Source organism: Canis lupus, chromosome 5 (assembly GCF_011100685.1).
Source record: "Canis lupus familiaris isolate Mischka breed German Shepherd chromosome 5, alternate assembly UU_Cfam_GSD_1.0, whole genome shotgun sequence".
NCBI classification, from domain to species: Eukaryota; Metazoa; Chordata; class Mammalia; order Carnivora; family Canidae; genus Canis; species Canis lupus.
Genome location: NC_049226.1, coordinates 88333596 through 88354550, shown reverse-complemented (window position 1 = coordinate 88354550; position 20955 = coordinate 88333596). Strand labels below are relative to the sequence as shown.

Sequence of the window (20955 nt, the reverse complement as noted above, 5' to 3'; positions counted from 1 at the left end):
GTTTCACCAAGCATGTATTAGTCACCATTATGCTCTTTTCCAAAGGAGATTTTGGAGAAAATGTACTTTCCCATGTATCTTATTTGGAGGATGAAATCTCCTAGACATCAAACTGTTTAATAGATTATTGTAGCTTTACTAAGAGAAAATGGCAGTCACTTAATGTTTCTATTCTGGTATCATTAATTGCTAGCATAATCCAACCATAGCACAAAACACCAGCTCAATAAGGGAGTGAAGGATCTTTTGGAAAATGATCTTTGTGTATTTCTGATGGTGAGGGGACTCATTGGTAGAAGTTCTCAAACGTTATCACTAAAATTTGAATGAACTGGTGATTAACCGTGCCTCCTATTTATTCATAACTTCTCTGTATAGAACCTGAGTTCAGTTTGGGTAAATGGTCCCATATTTGCATGCATGGATTTGAATGCATATTTACAATATGTCAGCTTTTGCTAGGGTGACTATATAATTTAGCATCCAGACCAGAACACCTTTGAGAGTCAAAGACAGTCCTACTAATAATCATGTTGGAATAAGCAACTCCTATACAACAGGGACTTATGATCACCTTACCTTATGATTACCTTACCTTACCTTACCTTACCTTACCTTACCTTACCTTACTTATGGTTGAAGGAATGAGAGATTTTACCGTAACTGCCCTCTCCCCCACACGAGCCCCTTTTCTCACCGAAGACTATCTTGCACATTATTATTCCAGGATGACTTTCAGTACAGACTCTTCCTCTCCAGGCTTTCTAATTCTATGCACCTCAGGTTCCAGTTTTGCAACGAAGTTCCCTGGTCCCCCAGCTCCCATTGATTAATCTTCCTGAGCAGTACTTAGAGTTTGCACTGCACATCATCATTGGCTCTGAAATTGTTTGCTCTTGTTTCATATATATGTAAGTTTTATCTTCCCGGACATACCACAGGTTTCTCAGAAGCAGGAAGGAATGCCTTATACTATTTCCTCTCCAGCAGACAACGTATGAATCGGCAGTTAACACTGCAGTCATGTATCCAATCATTATCCGGGACGTGCTAATGTTTTTTCTCTCCCACATCCTGCCACCTTTCTCGCTGCTCCACCTGCACTGGCCTGCACACCATTTCTTCAACATGCTAGGGACGTTGAGCCTGTAGTAGCCATTCAGGTAACGTCTCGTGTATTCTCTTCCGTTTACTTACAGGTTGGGTTTCCTTCTTCAGGTTCCTGCTCCAAATTCCTTCTTTAGAAAAGAATCCCTTGGAATTTTCTATATTACGTCCTCTTTCCATCCCATCAGCCTTATTCCCTCAGCTGCTCTCCTTGCTTTATTTCTCTACATCATTTCTACTGGATTTCTCTTTCGCTTACTTCTTTTCTAGCATCAAATACACACAAATTGTCATGACTCTGCCCCACCCCAATAATAAATAAGCTTCCCGTCTGTCTTGTTCATCCATTATAAACATTTAGAGCTGTGTTATGAACATGGAGAGCCCCCAACAAATTTTTGTATATCTGTTGAAAGACGATAGCAAGGAAGAAAAATATACCCAAATAAACAGGAGCAGTGAAGGAAGGAAAGTATGGAGCAGTTTACTTGAGAAGGAATATGAATCGTGTCTTTTACAATGTGGAACCTCTACTTCTGTACTTGAACTCAGATCTGTCTTTTGACCTCATTTCCTATGAAGTTCCTACTAGCAATGCGATGCTGAATGATCACCCAGGCTAACATAAATTCTGAGAAGTTTTCCATGTTTAGAAATTCTTCAACATATCTTCCCCATGAGGAGTTGGATGGAAACTAAGTGCTGTTCTGAAATTTGTTCTCAGTTGAAAGACCAAAAACAAACAAGTATGAACATCATGCAGAGCTCTTTTTAATTTTTTCCATGAGATATTAGGTCTGGGAAAGAAAGGGTGTGGAAGCAACGTATAATAGCTGTGTCAGGTACCTTGCATATCACCAACTCCTTACAAGACAAAATCAGCCTCTGTTGCTTTAAAATAACCCTGCATGGGCCCATGAAAATGGTAGGCCATAAACAAAGCATTTTAATGGATTTTCACTTTTGTACTATCAGTGTAGATAAAACTTAACTGCATCCTCTAAGAGCCTTTTCTAGAGATGTAGCAGTGCATGTAAAATTTGTTTGGCCATCAATCCACCCTTTTTTTTTGTTTGTTTGTTTTTTGTTTGTTTTTTGCTTCATTTTTTGGAAAAAAAACCCACCCTAAAAAAAAAAACAAAAAAAAACACCCTTGCCATTTTGAGAGTCACTCTTTCCCATCTATGGTTATATGGTTAGAATAGAAGCTGCCACCTTTTAATATGATCCTGGGAGTAAACACATGGTTTAAGCTCAGATCATCATCATAGCTCAAGGTGTACATCTGATCAAACCCAGGCCAATGAGAACCTTCCTAATGGTTTTGTTAAATTTGAGCTAGAGGGAAAGGCCCTTTCCTTGTCGGGCACAGAAGTCTGGAAATTAGTAAGACTTAAACTGCCCTTTATATGTAAAAAAGTAGTATTCACTTTTTTCTCTAAAAATCAAAGACAGCAAACAAAAGTAAAACAAACAAAAACACAAGAAACTCACCCACACACAACAACAACAACAACAACAACAAGTATGAAATAGAGTTTGTATTTGAGTACCTGGTTCCAGTTGCCCAACATCAACTCTAAAACCATCCTTTCCTTTGCTTTAATTAAATGATTCAAGAAACTCTTTTCTAGCACTTTTCTGCATGTTTGATTTTCTGTTGCTCATTTTTGGGCTCTTAAACTCTAATTTATGTTCTTAACGTTATTTTGGCCAGGGGGTGGGTGGGTGGGACGGGGGGCTTTTCTCCTGTGATGCCTCTCTTGAAATCCCAGATCAAATTACTCTCTCCCTCTTCTCTACCATTTATTCAATTTCATGTTCATACTTCTATAATTTTATATCTCCGTGCAGGGCTTTTTTTTGCGTGTGAGTTTCCACTGCTGTATTCTCTATGTTTTGTGAAGAGCAAAGTTCTGTTTTTAACCACCATTGCTACAACTCAGCACTTTAATCTCAAATATTAGGTTATCAGTAAGTGTTTGAAGTCATAAATGACCTTGGAAATTGGGTTCTTTTTGTCTAGTTAAGAAACTTAGGATAGTCCACTGATGTCACTCCTGATATTTGACAGAAACAGTCATTCGGAAGCACATAAATGCCGAATTGTGTATTTGACAGTCGCTAAGACTTAACTAGACTTATGTGGTTATCATTTTGGAATATACATAAGTATTAAATCATTAAGGTGTGCACATCAAAGTAATGTGCTACATGTCGGTTATACCTCAAATGTGTGTGTGTGTGTGTGTGTGTGTGTGTGTGTGTGCGCGCAGAGGGCAAGAAGGGAAGAGTATAGGCTAAAAAATGGAACACACAGTATGATCGCAGTTTGGAAAAAAAAACAAGGTATAGTGTTATTATAAGTGAACAACATATAGATTAGTGGTTTTCTTCCCTATATTTCTCTGTTTTCAAATTAATATGTATTACATAAATAATTTTAGAAGTGTGAAAGTAAAACATCTCTGTGTCACGGGACCTCTTGGAACACATTGTTGACCATAACGAAGCAGGAGTGTCCACTAACTTCCGGCCAGTGACCCATTATTCTACATGGGGTGGAAAACCTCCTCTGCAACAGGTTGATTCTTCACAGCTTTTGCATTGTCTGAAATAAATAAGCACACCCCCGGAGGAGGGGGAACAAGCAGGTAAATAAGCTTCAGCAAAATGACATTGAAATGCTTTCTTGTCATATAGGACTTTTTGGTCAATTCCAGTCTTTTACTTTTGTGACCTCAGTTATCCTCTCTTTGTGTAGGTCTTTCTGTTCATCAGAATTACTCCTATCTTTCTCTGCTCTTCTTCTGGGTATTTTATTATAATCTCTTAATTAAATGACACTCAAGATTAATTTGCATTTGAAAAAGAAAGGTGTGCAATAGTGTCGTATGTCAAAATGTTCCACATCTGAATATTGCTCTACTTAACTCACTTTGCTTCTCATGCTACATGATTTAATTTGTAATATGAGTAATGTATTTACTTACTGTTTACTTACTGAATTTCTCTTTCTATTAAATGTAGAGGATAAGAATAATAAGAAAGGCTTTACAAGGATTGGCCGTGGTCATTCTAAGGGGTCATTTGATTTCAGGATTAGTAACATACATGTTCATGCAAAATTACACATATGCTACACTTTTGTGTAAACTTCTATAATTTCATCATCTGGATAGGTTCAGGGAGGGACATTTAAAATATATTTTTGTGAAAGATTTAAATCGAGAAAAGCATTCAGGGGATAAATAAAGCAATACTTCTATTGTTATGATTACTCCAGTAGAAGATTCAAGTAGAGTGTACATTGAAGAACCTTTCTAGTAGAGCCTTTCCAGGCTTAGTACGCTGTATTTATCTTGGCCCTGGAAGAGGTAGAGGCAGTTCTATGTAAAGTTTATTTCATAAGAATCACCCATAGTTAACTCAAGCTAAATTTTAAGAAAAATAATGTCTCTAGATGCACATGCTTTCCGACACTAGAAATGGAATTACATTTGTTTGTAAATGGAGTTACATTGGCTTAAACTCATGGTTTTTTTTTTTTGTGTGTCTAGAGTTCAACCTTGAAGCTATTTTAACCATTCATAAAAATATAGTAACAAGACCAAATATCTCATCCCTATACTAGAAAAACTTTACCACACATGAAAAGTCAAAATTTTCCCCTTGTTTTCAATTTCCATATAAGTCATATGAGGCTTTTACGGAAGTCGAGCACACAGTTATATAATTAGCATAAATGCTACGGTGTTGACCCTGAGCTAGATGCTAAAGACAGTTTGTTAGTTCCTCATCATAAAGACAAATTCCATAATCTCTAACGTCGCCTTCCAAGGTGATTTTCTGACTCTCTATTCTCATTTCTCATTTATGACTTCACACTATGTAGCTCAAACACATTGAACTCATTATGTTTCCCCAGATATCTCTTAATTTGTGTATGTCTGTGTGTGTGTGTATGTGTATGTGTGTGTGTGTGTAGCATATTTTCTTCATCCCTCAAAAACTGGGACACATTATTTTTCAAGGTAGGTGGGTTTCTATTAGGTAGGCAAGAGCCTGACTTAAGCATCAACCCAAAATTTGATCTTAGCTCTGTCACTGATCAGCTTTTAGGCTCTGGACAAGTTGCACGATCTCTTTGTATCTCAGTTTCTTCATGATTCAAATGATGATACTGTAGCATCAAACTGGGAGAAGAGCTTTATTTCTATACAGATATGTTCTCTTTGTACAGTTTCAGGTATTTAGGGGTTGTTTGGGTAAAGACTGCCAAAAAATACATAAAGTGGAATTAAGATAATTGTTTCTACACTGTTATTTCTCTGGCCTGATGATGCACATATTAATCTTAAAAATAAAACTGTCAGTTATTTTACCAGCAAAAATAGGTTTATTCAAGAGTAACAGAGAATTGCAATCTGAAATCTGCACACTCTGGCACAATCATAGGCAAGTCCTGAAAACAAAGGAGACGACGCTCTTTCATGGAGGGGACGAGGGGGTTGGGAAGGCTTCTATTTTTTTTTTTTTTTTTTTTTTGGGAAGGCTTCTATAAGCAAAGAGTCTGTTGGCATAAACTGGGAGACTGAGGTACGGTTGGCTTCTCACTGGCTGAACTGTGACCTTCTCTCATTGACTGGGCTGTTGCCAACGCAGGAGGAAATCTTTTTTTTATTTTTCCCATTTGCAGGAGGAAATCTTTTTTTATTTTTCCCATTTGAGTAACAAAGTAGCTAAAATCATATGGACTTGCAAGGTCTCTCTCTTCCTGTAGGAGTCCACAACTGACAAGTGATGGTATGAAAGAGCCCCTGCTGACCTCCCAATTCCATTATTTATTTATTCATTTATCTATCATCTATCTATCTATCATCATCTATCATTTATCTATTATCTATCTATCATCTATTTATCTATCCTCTATCTATTTTTAAATATATATTTATTTATTCATGAAAGACACAGAGAGAGGCAAAGAGAGAGAGGCAGAAACAGGAGAGGCAGGCTCCTTGCAGGGAGCCTGATGCAGGACTCGATCCCAGGACCCCAAGGTCATGCCCTGACCCAAAGGCCGGTGCTCAACCACTGAGCCACCCAGGTGTCCCAACCCAACTCCATTTTAAACAAGGTTTCCTTTTGTTAATTTTCACACATGGATAGGAAAAAAGATAACTTTAGTGAGAAACGGTACGTGTGTATGTCTTTAATGTAGACTTCAGCTGAGAAAACAAGCACTGGGATTTTTGCTGTATTTCCAGTGGGAACCAGAGACACGTCTTCCTGCTCACCTACCTGTACATCATCAGAGTCACCTGGTACCTTAAAAAAATACAATGTCCATGTTCCCCTGGCCTCCATAAGTGTGATGATGATTCTGCAGGTCTAGAGTAAATCTACAATGTCTTGTAATTCTCATTCACAGTCAGATTGTAATGGTCACTATGATTATCTTCTCTGCTTCCTTCTCCTCTTTTTAATCTTTCTGGGATCTCTTTTTTTTTTTTTCTTGAGTGACTTTCCTTTTTTATTTATTTTTATTAGAGCTTGATTTACCAACATATAGTATAACACCCAGTGCTCATCCCTTCAAGTGCCCCCTCAGTGCCCATCACCCAATGACCCTATCCCCCTGCCCACCTCCCCTTCCACTACCCCTTGTTCATTTCCTAGAGTCAGGAGTCTCTCATGTTCTGTCTCCCTCTGGTATCTCTTACTATATTCAATTATTATACTCAATCCCATCCGAAAAGCTAACTGAAGGCATCCCTACTCTGCCCCTGTTGGTGTACATTCATTCCTTTGTTCTTGCCACAAATACTTAGTGAGTGACTTGTGTGTGCCGGGCACTATTGTACCTGCTAAGGGCATTGTTTCTTATTTGTTCTAATGGTGGTTCTGCTGAGCAACAAGGATTCAGACGCCTGAGTTCTAATCCTGGATGAGTCACTGCTAGCTGTTGCATAAACCATGGGGTCTCTGACTTCACTCATTCCTCTTTCAACATTTTAGCATGTGGATATCACTGTCTAGATTGTGAAGTTTAATGTGGGACCTTTTATTGCACTTTCACTTTATATGTTGACCAACATGCTATTGTTTTATTAATAGCAGTCTCAGCATTCAGGGAGACAATATATAAGAAGAGAACAAGTGACTTTTTCACAACGGGTTTGCCGCCAGAGCACAGGGGTCATGAAAACCACCACTAAACCTAAACCAAAATGGGAAAGGAAAAGACTCACATCAACATCGTCGTCACTGGACACGGAGATTCGGGCAAGTCTCCACTACTGGCCATCTCATCTACCAATGTGGTGGGATTGACAAAAGATAAAAAAAAATGAGAAGGAGGCTGCTGAGATGGGAAAGGGCTCCTTCAAGTATGCCTGGGTCTTGGATAAACTGAAAGCCGAATGTGAACATGGTATCACCACGGATATCTATCTCCCCGTGGAAATCTGAGACCAGGAAGTATTATGTAACCATCATTGATGCCCCAGGACACAAAGACTTTATGAAAAGCAAGGTTTACGGGCACATCTCAGGCTGTGCTGTCCTGATTGTTGCTGTTGGTGTTGGTGAATTGGAAGCCGGTGTCTACAAGAATGGGCAGACCCGTGAGTGTGCCCTTCTGGCTTACACACTGGGTGTAAAACAACTAACTGTTGGTGTTAACAAAATGGATTCCACGGAGCCACCTTGCAGCCAAGAGAGATGCGAGGAAATCGTTAAGGAAGTCAGCACCTACATTAAGGAAATTGGCTACAACCCCGACACAGTAGCATGTGTGCCAATTTCTGGTTGGAATGGCGACAACATGCTGGAGCCAAGTGCTCACATGCCTTGGTTCAAGGGATGGAAAGTCCCCCGTAACGATGGGAGTGCCCGTGGAACCACACTGCCTGGAGCTCTGGGTTGCACCCTGCTGCCAACTCATCCAACTGATGAGCCCTTGTGTCTGCCCTCCAGGACGTCTACACAATTGGTGGTATTGGTACCGTCCCTGTGGGCCGAGGGGAGACTGGTGTTTGTAACCTGGCATGGTGGTCGCCTTTGCTCCAGTCAATGTTACTACTGAAGTCAAGTCTGTTGAATTGCACCATGAAGCTTTGAGTAGGGCTCTTCCTGGGGACAACGCGGGCTTCAATGTCAAGAACGTATCTGTCAAAAATGTTCATCGTGGCAACGTGGCTGGTGACAGCAAAAATGACCCACCGACGGAAGCAGCTGGCTTCACGGCTCAGGTGATTATCCTGAACCATCCGGGCTAAATCAGTGCTGGATACGCACCTGTGCTGGATTGTCACGCAGCTCACAGCGCTCGCAAGTTTGCTGAGCTGAAGGAGAAGATAGATCATTGCATCATTGCTCTGGAAAAAAGCTGGAAGATGGTCCCAAGTTCTTGAAATCTGGTGATGCTGCCATTGTTGAAATGGTCGCTGGAAAACCTGTGTGTGTTGAGAGCTTCTCTGACCATCCTCCTCTGGGCTTTGTTGTTCGTGACATGAGACAGGTGGTTGCTGTGGGTGTCATCAAACAAATGGACAAGAGGCGGCTGGAGCTGGCAAGGTCACCAAGGCTGCCCAGAAAGCAGCTCAGAAAGCTAAATGAATATTATCCCCAACACCTGGCACCCCAAGCTTAATTGGTGGTGGAAGCACGGTCTCAGAACGGTTTGTGTCAATTGGCCATTTAAGTTTTATAGTAAAAGGCTGGTTAATGATAACAATGCATCATAAAACCTTCAGAAGGAGAGAATGTTTTGTGGACCTTTTTTTTTTTTTTTATTTGTGTGTGTGTGTGTTGCAGTTTTAAGTTATTGGTTTTTAAAATCAGTACTTTTTAATGGCAACAACTTGACCAAAAATCTGTCACAGAATTTTGAGACCCATTAAAACAAAAGTTTAATGAGAAAGAAAAAAAAAAAAAGAAATAAACAAGTGAAAAAATATAAGGTGTGTTAAGTTCTATGAGGGGCCAAATTGGATGCTTGAGAAGAGGCAGCAAAATAAGATTGGATGGGTTGATCAAAGAAAGTTTCTCGAGAAGGTGGTAGTTACGTTTGTATATGGAAATGGCCCAAGAGAGCCAAGAGCAAAGCACGTGTGTCAGAGGTAGAAGCATATCTGAAGGCTTGCATCTGAGAACCCCTTGGAATATTCCAGAAACTGAGAGGCCACTCCACAATTGCTGCTCCCCATGACAGAGCAGTTGGCTCTTCCACAGGGGTTGTTGCCCAAGGCTCGAGGTTTGCTGGAGCACTGCGTGCCCTGAAGCCATCCTCTGCCCTTGGGCATGACAGCTGTCCCCTGAAGTCGTGGCCAGTGTTCCCACCAAAGGCACATCAGATTTGATGCTGCGACAAGCATGGCTAAAGCCACCCACCCATGAGATGATCGCCAGGGCAGTTATTTGCCTAGAACCTCTCTCTCATTGGGACCCTCTGTCTCTTTTTATGTAAACATTTCACATGATGCCATGAGTCCGAAGCTGTGCCCCATTACATTTGAAATGTCTTACGAGGTTTTACTGAATCAGTTCTTTCAGACTATTTAGGCACATGTTGTTGACACATGGCTAAGAGTTGTAATCCAGAGTCATAGTGGGATTTACGCTTTCACTTCGCAACATAATTGCTGTAGGACATCTTATATGCGTATTTTAAATGTTGCATTAAAAAATTAACCACAAACTTAGTAGCTTCAATCAGCAGCCATTTATTAGCTCACACTTTTGTCATTCAGAAGTCTGGGCACAGTCTGACTAAATGCCAGCCCAGGGTTTCAACAAAGCTGAAATCAAGAACCCAGCTGGGCTCTCCCCCGGAGCCCGAGGTAGCCCAAGCTCACATGATTATGGCAGCACTCAGCTCTGCGCTGCTGTAGTACTGGGTTTCCCATTTCCTGGCTGGCTGCTTTCAACTACCAGATGCTGCCTTCACGCCTTTCCATGTGGCGCCCTCAGTCTTCAAGCTAGCGACAGGGGCCCTCCCTCGTGTTGAGTCCTTCTCACTCTGGGAATGCTTTCTCCATGGAGAACCTGGTACTGTCCAAGGGCTCACATCATGAGGCCATGCCTACCCAGAAAAGTTTCCTTTCTTAAACTCAAATGTGTGATATAACCTAACCCTGCAGTGACTTTCCCACCAAATTCAGAGCACGCAGGCGTACTCGAAGGGAGCAGCAGCAGGGACCCTGGGGGCTGCTTCAGAACTGTCTACTGGGGCAACTGGGTGGCTCTCAGGTGAGTGTCTGCCTTTGGCTCAGGTCATGACATCAGGCTCCCCGCCCAGTGGAAAGTCAGCTTCTCCCTCTGCCCCTCTCCATCCCTCTGCTCCTGTGATTTCTCCCTCAAAGACATAAATAAAATCTTTTTAAAAAAATAAAAAAAAGGTCTACTTCCCACACCTGTTAAGACTTCAAGCCAACGATTCCTTCTCTGCAAATAAAGGATGATAGTAGGCTTAGTCTTTGAAAATATTCCTTTGATAACTGATGCAAAGTGTTTGCTATGGTCACTAGCATGTGAAAGCTCTTCTAAAATATCAATACTTTATACCATTCTTCCTTTTTAAAAATATTTTATTTATTTATACATTTATTTTTTATCTATTCCCTGTGGGGAGCCTGATGCAGGACTCCATTCCGAGACCCCGGATCATGCCCTGAGCCCTGAGCATGGAGATGCTCAATCCCTGAGCCCCCCAGGAATCCCTGTACTGTTATTTCTATTACAACTATCACCAGCACCTCCACCCCCATAGTCCTTAGGTATAATTTGGTGTGGCTTGTGGCAGATGGCACATCCTTTATACTCATGTTCCCCACTCCTTTCTTCACTCTAAGGTGATTATTTGACAAAGAGCCCAAGGACCCTCTTGGCTCCAAACAGATCCATGGGATATTTTCTTCCTTACCCCTCACCTAGGATGTGATTTCTCAGTTAATACAATGAGGCTTCTCTATGTACCCATTTCCACCCTCCCATCATGAACTGTTCAAAGAGAGACGAGTTATTATTTAACATGTATTGTATAATCAGACAAAAGTATTTTCATACCCTGGCTCTATTGGGATATTTAACTTCAGAAAGCCTCCACTTCCTTACGTCTTACCTAAGAAAGTTTCATTAATGATGGCCTCCATACAGAGTGGCATTAGAACTGAACTGCTCTATGCTGACTTCCAGATAAATTATAGCTATTGTTAGTAATATAAATTAGCACAATTTATCATGCTACTTATGCAAACTACTCATGTTGAAAATTTTCAACCTCAAACACCTAAAAAAAAAAAAACATTTAAAGTGATATTTTGTTTCATTTTTCTAAACTGGAGACAAAAGACAAACATGACTAATTGTTCATTCTTGCTTCTATTCTCTCCAATTTATTCTGGGTGAAACTTCAAACCCTTTTCATCACAGAACATGAAGAATGCTGTATAGGTGTGGATTTGATGGATGTGACATCTGTAGGCGTTCAGTTACTTTTTCTTACCCTGAGCATTCAGGCTGATTGAGTCATGAATGGTAGTGGGCTGATCTCTTCAACTCATGACAAGTACTGTCTCTCCACCTGAACCCCTTTACTCCAGGGTGGTCCCTACAAAGAACAAGCAAAGTGAACCACCAGTATCAGCAAAGGCTTTTCATAAAGTGAAAACTAAAATAGGAGGAAATCTATCTACTACCTTAGCACCCTAAAGAGCTTGAAATGGATTCGGTGACATTTGATGTCTCACTTATTGGTATATTATCTCCAAGGTTGAGCTGTTTTTATTATGTTTAAAGATAATATTGCCATTTCCTTTTTCTCTTCTTTTCTTTTTGAATGATATAGCATTGTTTTCCAGAATTCCAAGTGCATTCCAAGTGAAGCCATGCTCCATTGAAGGGTGACTTTTGTTGTTTGATACAGACATTTTGATTGTACACTTAAAGCATTTCATGTTCCATGTTTGAATAAATAGAAAGAGGGTTTATTCACTAAAGAAATACTGATTGAACACCTCCTTTTTGCCAAGCACACAGTTAGACACTCTCAATATGGATATGGGGCATAGAGCTGTGTTAAAAGAATAATTAGGAGCCAGACTGTCCAGAACTAGCACTTACTGGCCAAGGGGCCTTGGGCAAGCTACCTAGTATTTTTTTTTTTTTTGCTTCAGTTTGTTTAACTGTATAATATGGATTATAATACCATGTACATCACAGGTTGTAGTGAGGAGTAACCAAGTTAATATTTGTAGAATATGTTTTAAAGATTTATTTATTTATTCATGAGAGACACACACACAGAGAGGCAGAGACACAGGAGAGGGAGAAGCAGGCTGCATGCAGGGAGCCCAACGTGGGACTCGATCCCAGGACCCTGGGATCACGACCTGAGCCAAAGGTAGATGCTCAACCACTGAGCCACCCAGGTGTCCCTTGTAGAATATTTAATAGATTTTATTTATTTATTAGAGAGAGGGAAAAAAAGAGTGGGAGGAGGGGCAGAGGAATAAGCAGACTCCCAAGTGGATCCCAAGGCTATGAGATCATGACCTGAGCCGAAGTCAGACACTTGACCACCCGAGCCACCAAGCATCCCTTGTAAAATATTTTAAACACTGCCCTCAACTCCCTTCCCCCTGCTGGCCCAGATACCCCAAAAAGAAATGCACTATGATTGTGGCTCATGTGGAAGAGTGAGAGCACGATGCTATGTGTCCTGATGTTTAGGAGTCCTTAGTTACAGCTTGCAAATACCTCTGTCCTCCCCTTTAAACAGTTTACCAGCTTAAATTTCCCCAAGAGATTTATTCGCCATAATAACTCTTCATTAATAAGATGGCAGCATAATGGAAAAGAACAAACTGCAGGGCTACTTAGGGGTAAAAAGAACAGCACATGACTTCTCATATTCACCACGCAGGATTCAGTGTGGATCACATGGTGGGGAATGCATCAACTTTCCTTCTAAAGAATTAACACAGCTGTTAACTAACTGCAGGACATTTCCTCCTATAGTAGTTTACTCTTAATTTGTGTACTTCTTGGTATAGTAGAAAGCATATCGCCGTAGCAATCAGAATACCTGGCGTCATCCCTGGTTTTGCCATATTTAACTAACTGGTTATTGGAAATCAAATAGTCTCTTCACTCTAGCAACTAGGTTGACCCTATATCCACAATTCCTATTTTATTTTCATTTTTTATGGTTTTGATTTTTAATTTCTAGCCCAATAGTCTATTACTTATTGAACGTCTTCTTATATTAAACCAACTCAAATCCTTTGTGGGTCAAATATTGAAAATATAAAAGGAAATGGAAGTGGCTGCTGTCCTTCTGACATGGAGCAGGATCTAGATAATTTATATCGATTATAGTACGATATATTAATTTTCACAATTATATAAAATTGACATCTTTTAGCCATTTTTTGTTTACTTGGTTGTTCAGTGCCCCTTCTGTGAAAAGTGTTTCTTTTGGTGCACATTAACATGATACATAAATCATTACACCACTTCCCCACCCCCATATGCCTGCCTCTACCATAGTCCTCCTCGTCTCTGAGATTTTCATCTTTTTCTTTTTAGACCTCTCACCAGCTCACTAGCTCACATACCATTGTCCACGATTCCATAAATACTCCCACCTCGGGTTCTTCCTTCAATATATAAAGTGCAGAACTAGGCGCAACTCTTGAGCCTCTGCCTATTGAAAAACTTTCCCGTTGATATTTTCTCTCACGGTTATGCCTAAGCATACCTCCAACATCCTTGACATCAATTTTTGGCTTGCATACCACATATGAGCTAACCCATCCCCAAAATGTATAGAAGTTGTTTTTTTCCTTTGGTGGTCATATAGGATCCTCTCACTGGCCATAGATTTGAATTGAGAGACAGACACTGGAGGGAATTGTGAGAGGAGGATTGGGGCTACTGGCTCATTCAGCCTGCCCATGCCCTCCGGTCCTGCTCGAGCTTGATCCTGGGTATACCATTTTCATCTCTGATGAATTACTGCTGTCCTGCTCGACCTTATTGCTTGCTAGGTCTAACACAACACATGATGGGCAGTTACATGGTGTCCCATGGTCACGCACTCTGTCTCTACCGAGGCCTATTAGTGTCCCGGGAGCTGTTTACAAGGTGGTCTGATTCTCTACTGCAGATGCGTAGAGGGCCTCACTCCACAACTGTGGTTTTCCCACTGGGCCCCGTCAGAACTCCCACCCTGTACCTCTTCCCAGCACTTATAGCTCTACCACTGTAGGCTCTTCTGTGCAATATGGCCCTAGGAATAGACTTGCTTCCACCAGGGCCTGGACCTCCTGGAGAACCATCGTGTGCTCTAGGCCTCACTCAAAACCGAGAGTTTGAAGCATTGAAGCTAACGTGGTAATTCAAGGTGTGAAATATATGATCTCTAGAATCTGAAGAAACTTCCCAGGGATTGCGGTTCATTCTTTATGGTAGGGGATACAAGATGCTGCGATTTGTCTTTGATTCTTCAGAGCCGTTTCCATATTCCCCTGATCACCAGACCCATAAAAACTGTATTGATGTGGCAACTCCCTGAAGTACATAAATTGCAAATACAAAAACTGGCTTAAGCACGGGAACTAAGCAAGCAAGTTTAGTTTAGTTTAAGCAACTGTCCTCAACCTCCTGCTCATGCTTTCCCACTTTCTTTTGATTTTACATTAAGAGGCGCTCTTGTTGCCTGCCCATCTGTTTGGTTCCTATGTGTGCTGTGTTCTATTAAACATCTTCACAACCCTGTGTAGGTCACGACCTCTTGGCTGATGCATCTTATCAGTTTATAATTATGAACCCCTGGGATCCGGAATAAGCAATGCCACCTGGCTTCGATTGCTTTGGAACCCCTGTATCCACATTGCTATTAGCGAGCCAGTTCTGTGAGAGCCTCTTTTATTCAATCTTGCCTTGCAGAAGAGAAACACTACTAACTTTTTTTCTTGACGTTTGTTGTCTGTCAGCAGAGCATTACAACCTAGGTGAATAGTGTCATCTTGGCCTTTACAAGAAAAGTAATACTTCTGTCTTTACATAACATATCCACTGCAGCCTGTTTACTTACCTGAGCCTTTTAATCCTTTCCTTCACTATCTGAAATGGCACCTTGGCATTTCCACTTTGCTTAGAATTGGTCATCACTTTCCTCTGCTTCTAGAAGCTACTCTACCAGCATGTCCCACCATTTCCTAAGGTTTTGCCAAAGTGTTAGATCGCAGCTCTCAATCCTGCTTCAGCTTTATGGTCTTGGTCTCTTTGATCAAGTACCATCAAACTCCAGGCTACCAACTCACCCCCACTTCCTATACTTTTCAAAAACCTGAATTATTGATCTGGTCAGCATATTCTTATATACTGGAGCATTCCCCAAAGCTATCACTGAAAGGAAGGATCTCTGCCCCTATGTACCACCCAGAAATGGGTCCTTATTACCTGCCTGAAAAGATGATGTCATGTCAAAACCTATATTTCTCCTGACTCAAAAGAACCTTTTTAAATCCATTTACAACGTACTTAAGGTCATATTTTCCCTGAACAGGCGCTTATGTGATATGACTCTGTTTTCCTTGCTTATGTTTTTCAAATAGTGAAACAGTCCAATTTTGCTGATTGGACCCCAGGTTGAAAACTTGGCTTTCAGAGTTGCAGCCTGTGGGCTGCAGTGGCAGAGGGAAGGGAGCGCAGCCCCGGAGAAGAGGGGCCTGAAGGCAGGGGCCACCAGGGGAGGATGGGAGTTGTCAGATGCCTAAATCAGGGGACACAGACAGGTCGTCAGCACCTTGTCACCATCAGTCATGTGACTTCACACACTTAGCCTCTGGGAAATAGATCTGTAGACAGAAGGTTGCAATATATCAGCAATCAAGAGAGACATTTGGGAATCTCATGCTTTGATGGTGGAGATCAAGGGCTTGGCTGGGGTTGCAGAGCCTATGAAAGATAGATGGGGTGAGGAAGGAGGATTGTTCATAGTGAGTCTTCATATGGCGGTGTAGGTCTGATTCCTAGAGTAGCAAAGAGTAGAAGTGGGATTGAACACAAAGAGCCTCTGATGGAGATGCTGAAAAGCGATGAAAGTCCGCTTTCGTGTTGTGTTCCTGGTTTTATTTTTTTTGAGATTCTATTTATCTATTCATGAGAGAGGCAGAGACACAGAGGAAGAAGCAGGCTCCATGTGGGGAGCCCGATACAGGACTCTATCCCAGGACCCCAGGATCACACCCTGGGCCGAAGGCAGGCACTAAACCACTGAGCCACCCAGGTGTACCGTGTTCCTGATTTTAAAGGAAAGGCTCCTAAGGTTTCCATATTTAGGCCATGAACCATGTATTTTGTTTTGTGTTTCTATTTCTTTATTTATTCATGAAAGACACACAGAGAGAGGCAGAAACACAGGCAGAGGGAGAAGCAGGCTTCATGCAGGGAGCCCAACATGGGACTCGATCCCGGGTCTCCAGGATCACGCCCTGGGCTGAAGGCAGGTACTAAACTGCTGAGCCACCCAGGGATTCCCCTGTGTTTCTTTTTCTAAGAAAATCATCATACATAGAGACGTACTGAGGTTTGTGTCTTTTTAAAACAAAAACACAATATTGAAAAATATTATCATGAATAACTGCTGATTATTCACGGAATTCTTTTGGTCTTGCCTAACAATTTATTCTAATTTGATGACATGATAAATTGCATCTATCCAGTCTTTGATATTAACCTATCCTTTCATACCTGGAATAAATCCGACTTGGTCATAGTATATCATGTTTTGTTTTGTTTTTAATATATGTATAGATTAATTTTGATATTTTGGTTATAAATTCCATCATATTCATGAGTAGAACAAGCATTTGGTTCTCATTTCTTGTAATGGCTTTGTCCAATTTTGGTATTGGGATTAGCTGGTTTCGTATGGACTTGGGAAGTGTATGGTCTTTTTCTTTTCCAGAACAGTTTGTCTGAAATTGGAATGATAATTTCCTAGACAGTTGGGTAAAACTCACTTGTAGAAAACAGTTTGGCCTCATGTCTTATTTATGGGAAGATTTCAAACCAGTATTTTAGATTATTTAATAGTTATAACTCTATTTGAAACATTTTATTTTTTCCTTGGTAATTTCTATTTTTTCTATAGGAGTAGTCATTTTATCTAAATTTTCACATTTTGACATGTAGTTGTTAGTACTATCTTTTTAATCTCTTTCATTGTAGTTATTTTTTAAAAGTCTGATTATTATTATAGTATTTGTTTTATCTTCTCTGTTTTCTTCATGATCAGTTTTACCAGCAATATGTCTATTTTATTAATTTTTGAAACTATATTAAATACAAATGTATTTAAAACTATAATTTATTACTAAATTGAACTTTATATTCAGTCTCTCCACCCCCATAATAAGTTCTGTCTTAAAATATACTTTATATTACATAATGTAGGGAAATAGGCTTCTTACCTGGGCATTAGTCTAATATGTGTTTCTCCATTGCTTATTTTGAACACTTGAATAATCCTATGCTTCAGATGTGTCTTACAAAACAGCATATATATGGATTTTTAAAAACACAATCTGACTTCTGTTTTCCAGTCTGGTATGTAAGGAGCTTGGAAGACACCATTTCATTTTAACAAGTAAAAAGCTGAGCAAACTGAAAAAAAAAATCAACAATTCTTCTCAAATCCTTAAGGGAAATGAAGTTACAAGGCAAACTGCTGTCCCCAAAATTGGAGAGAAAGATGGGTGAATAGAGAATCACAATCTAACAAAGCAGAAGCCTTCACTGAAACCAGTGCCAGAGTTTCTAAACTGGAACTATGATTGACAAATTTCTGGAGGCGCAGTCTGAGAGATGAAAACTCCAAGGGACCCAGTCCTCAGCCTCGCCCCACCCTTTAGTGAGCTTTACCTCGTGGAGTTGTATAAGGTTCTTACAGTGTGTATCAGAAAAAAATCCCCTCCTGGCTCTGTCAGGAAAAGGGATCAGTCTGTTCTTATTAACAAGGTCTACCTTCAGGAGAAACTATTTAACCAGGGCCTAAACTGCTGGAGTTTTATCAGACCTTAACTCACCTGAGGAAAGAGAAATATCCCATCCTCAGCCCTTCTAGACATCTTGTCTCGCCTACAGGAAGGAACAAAACTGAGAAGCTTTGGAGAATTCAGTTCTGAGGCCCAGGCTCACTAAGAGACTGAGGACTAGTCCTAGGATCATCTAGTGCTTCCCCTCCCACTAAAACTTGCCACCACATTATTCAAGTCTTACTTACAAAAGGTCCTTTTACCCAGTGCATCATGTCCAGCTATCGAGAAATAATTAAAAGACCTGAAAGTAAAAACAAACCAACCAACTAACCATGGTCTGGAGACAGAGGAAGCATCAGAGCCAGATTCAGATGAGGCAGGGATGTTGGATTTATCAGGGAATTTAAAACAACTATAATGAAGATGCTAAGGGCTCTAGTGGATACAGTAGACAGCATGCAGTAACAGATGGGCAATGCAGGCAGAGAAAGAAATTCTATTTTTTTTTTTTTTTTTTTTTTAGTAATCTCTACAAACCGACATGGGGTTTAAACTCATAACCTTGAGATCAAGAGTCACATGCTCTTTGGACTGAGCCAGACACGCACCCCAAGAGATGGGAGTTCTAAGAAAGAACCAGAAAGAAATGCTAGAGATCCAAAACAGAAATGAAGAATGCCTTGATGGGTTTATTAGGAAACTGGACATAGCTGAGAAAGACTCTGAGTGTGAAGATATCTCTTTAAAAAACTCCCAAACAGAAAGCCAGCAAAAAAATTGGAAGGAAAAGTAACCAACAGCTATGGGACAACTACAAAGGTATAACATACATTACATGGAAATACCAGGAGGTGAACATTGAGATAAAGGAACAGAAGAATTATCTGAAACAATGATGACTGAGAATTTTCCCAAATCAAGTCAGGCATCAAACCACAGATTCAGGGAGCCTGAAGAACACCAAGCTCCCTATCTATCATCTATCTATCTATCTATCTATCTAGAGAAAAGAAAAGAGAGAAAGATCAGCATATGCTTATGTATTTCAAGCATGAGATTGGGAAGAAAAAGAGGATTTTCCTGGAAAGCAGAAGTGAGAAAGGCAGAAGGAATATTGGGGGGGAAAGTTGCAGTATCTTGAAAATAAAGTGAAGAAATACTGGTTGGATGATGATTCTATGTCAAATAAGATGACAAATGATAAAAAAAAAATCAATGATTGCAAACTGATTCTGCACACATAAGTAGCCTGTGAGTAAACCGAGATCAGAATTTACAATTAAGTGGGATCCCTGGGTGGCGCAGCGGTTTGGCGCCTGCCTTTGGCCCAGGGCGCGATCCTGGAGACTCGGGATCGAATCCCATGTCGGGCTCCCAGTGCATGGAGCCTGCTTCTCCCTCTGCCTGTGTCTCTGCCTCTCTCTCTCTCTCTCTCTCTCTCTGTGCCTATCATAAATAAATTAAAAAAAAATTTACAATTAAGTGACTGGACATAGTCATTTGAATTACCCACTTAAAAATCCCCTACTAAGCAGTTAAAAAGGGGAGGTAAATAATTTATGGGGAAAAGTTCTTTTGCAGACGTCTTCAGAGACATTCCACATGCAGTTTAATCAACGTTAGCAATCTTCCTGTTACTAAGGATGGATATGGACTTGGAGAGTGTTACATTAGAGTGACCAGGAAGGATAAAGGTGTGGCAAGTCCAGACTTTGTTTAAACATCTGTCGTATCCTAGAAGCACATGAAGCTTTTTCAAACTTTGTTTTTTTTTTTTTTCCTGTAAGAAAAATCAGTAAATGGAATATGGGAGACAATTTAGGTAATTGTTTCAAATATCTACACATAGCAAAAGTCAGGTGCTCAGCATCAGTATCACTAAAAGTACCTCTGTCTCTCTCTTCGAACACCTCATCTCCTCCAAACAAGACAAGAAGGAACAGGGGGGCTGATAGTGTACAGGTGTGTGACAGTGGCAAAGTGGATGAACTTAGGACCATATCCATTATTCCCATTCAGTTAAAAGAATAATGGAAGAACTAAAAAACACACTGTGTTGTTTGCTCTGAGGAAACACAATGACAACAAATTCTTCTCCTAGTACTGACTACACACGGGCACAAAGTACATAATTCCTGCTCAGCCAATGGTTTAAAGCATCTATAGTATTTCTCTGTTAAAAAAAAATCTGACAGCAGTATAAGCACTATTGTAATGATACTCCAAAATGAAAATGAGAATGAATGTCAGAAATAATGACAGGAGAGGGTTTCACAGACTGTCAGGACAATTTTAATGAGAAAAAACTGCATTTCTAATAATTCCTCATTACTTATTTCAAAGTAACATAGGCAGATCTTTGTATATAATGAAAGATAAAGATATAAGGGTCTTTTTGAATATTTCTCAGAAGATAAAAGGAAATAAATAAATACATAAAATGAATTTTCTACTCTAATGTGAAAAGGATTATGAAAATCAAACTTCCCAGAATTCTACTCTGGCTCTATATCGAATTCAACAATCCCTCTTTCTGGCCCCAACCCTCTTGTAAGAGCCTTTGATGAACAATACACTTACATTTGTCAAAGATTACCCTTCAGAACTGCCTTTTAGATCATGTTTGGTTGCTAAGAAAGAACAGAAATGTCTAAGATGATGTCAACAACAATAATATTGATAATTATAGAATAAAAGTAAAGATATAGAAAGTTGATGTTACATTTTCTTTATAGTTACTATTCATTTTAATTTTATGATTTTATATTTCTTCTTAATCCAAGGATAAAATAATACA

General features: G+C 40.2%; 1 pseudogene; it reads left to right on the top strand.

The window, feature by feature from the left end:
• The first annotated feature begins 7337 nt into the window (after positions 1-7337).
• LOC100687393 lies at positions 7338-8727 on the top strand (annotated as a pseudogene).
• The last annotated feature ends 12228 nt before the right edge of the window (positions 8728-20955 follow it).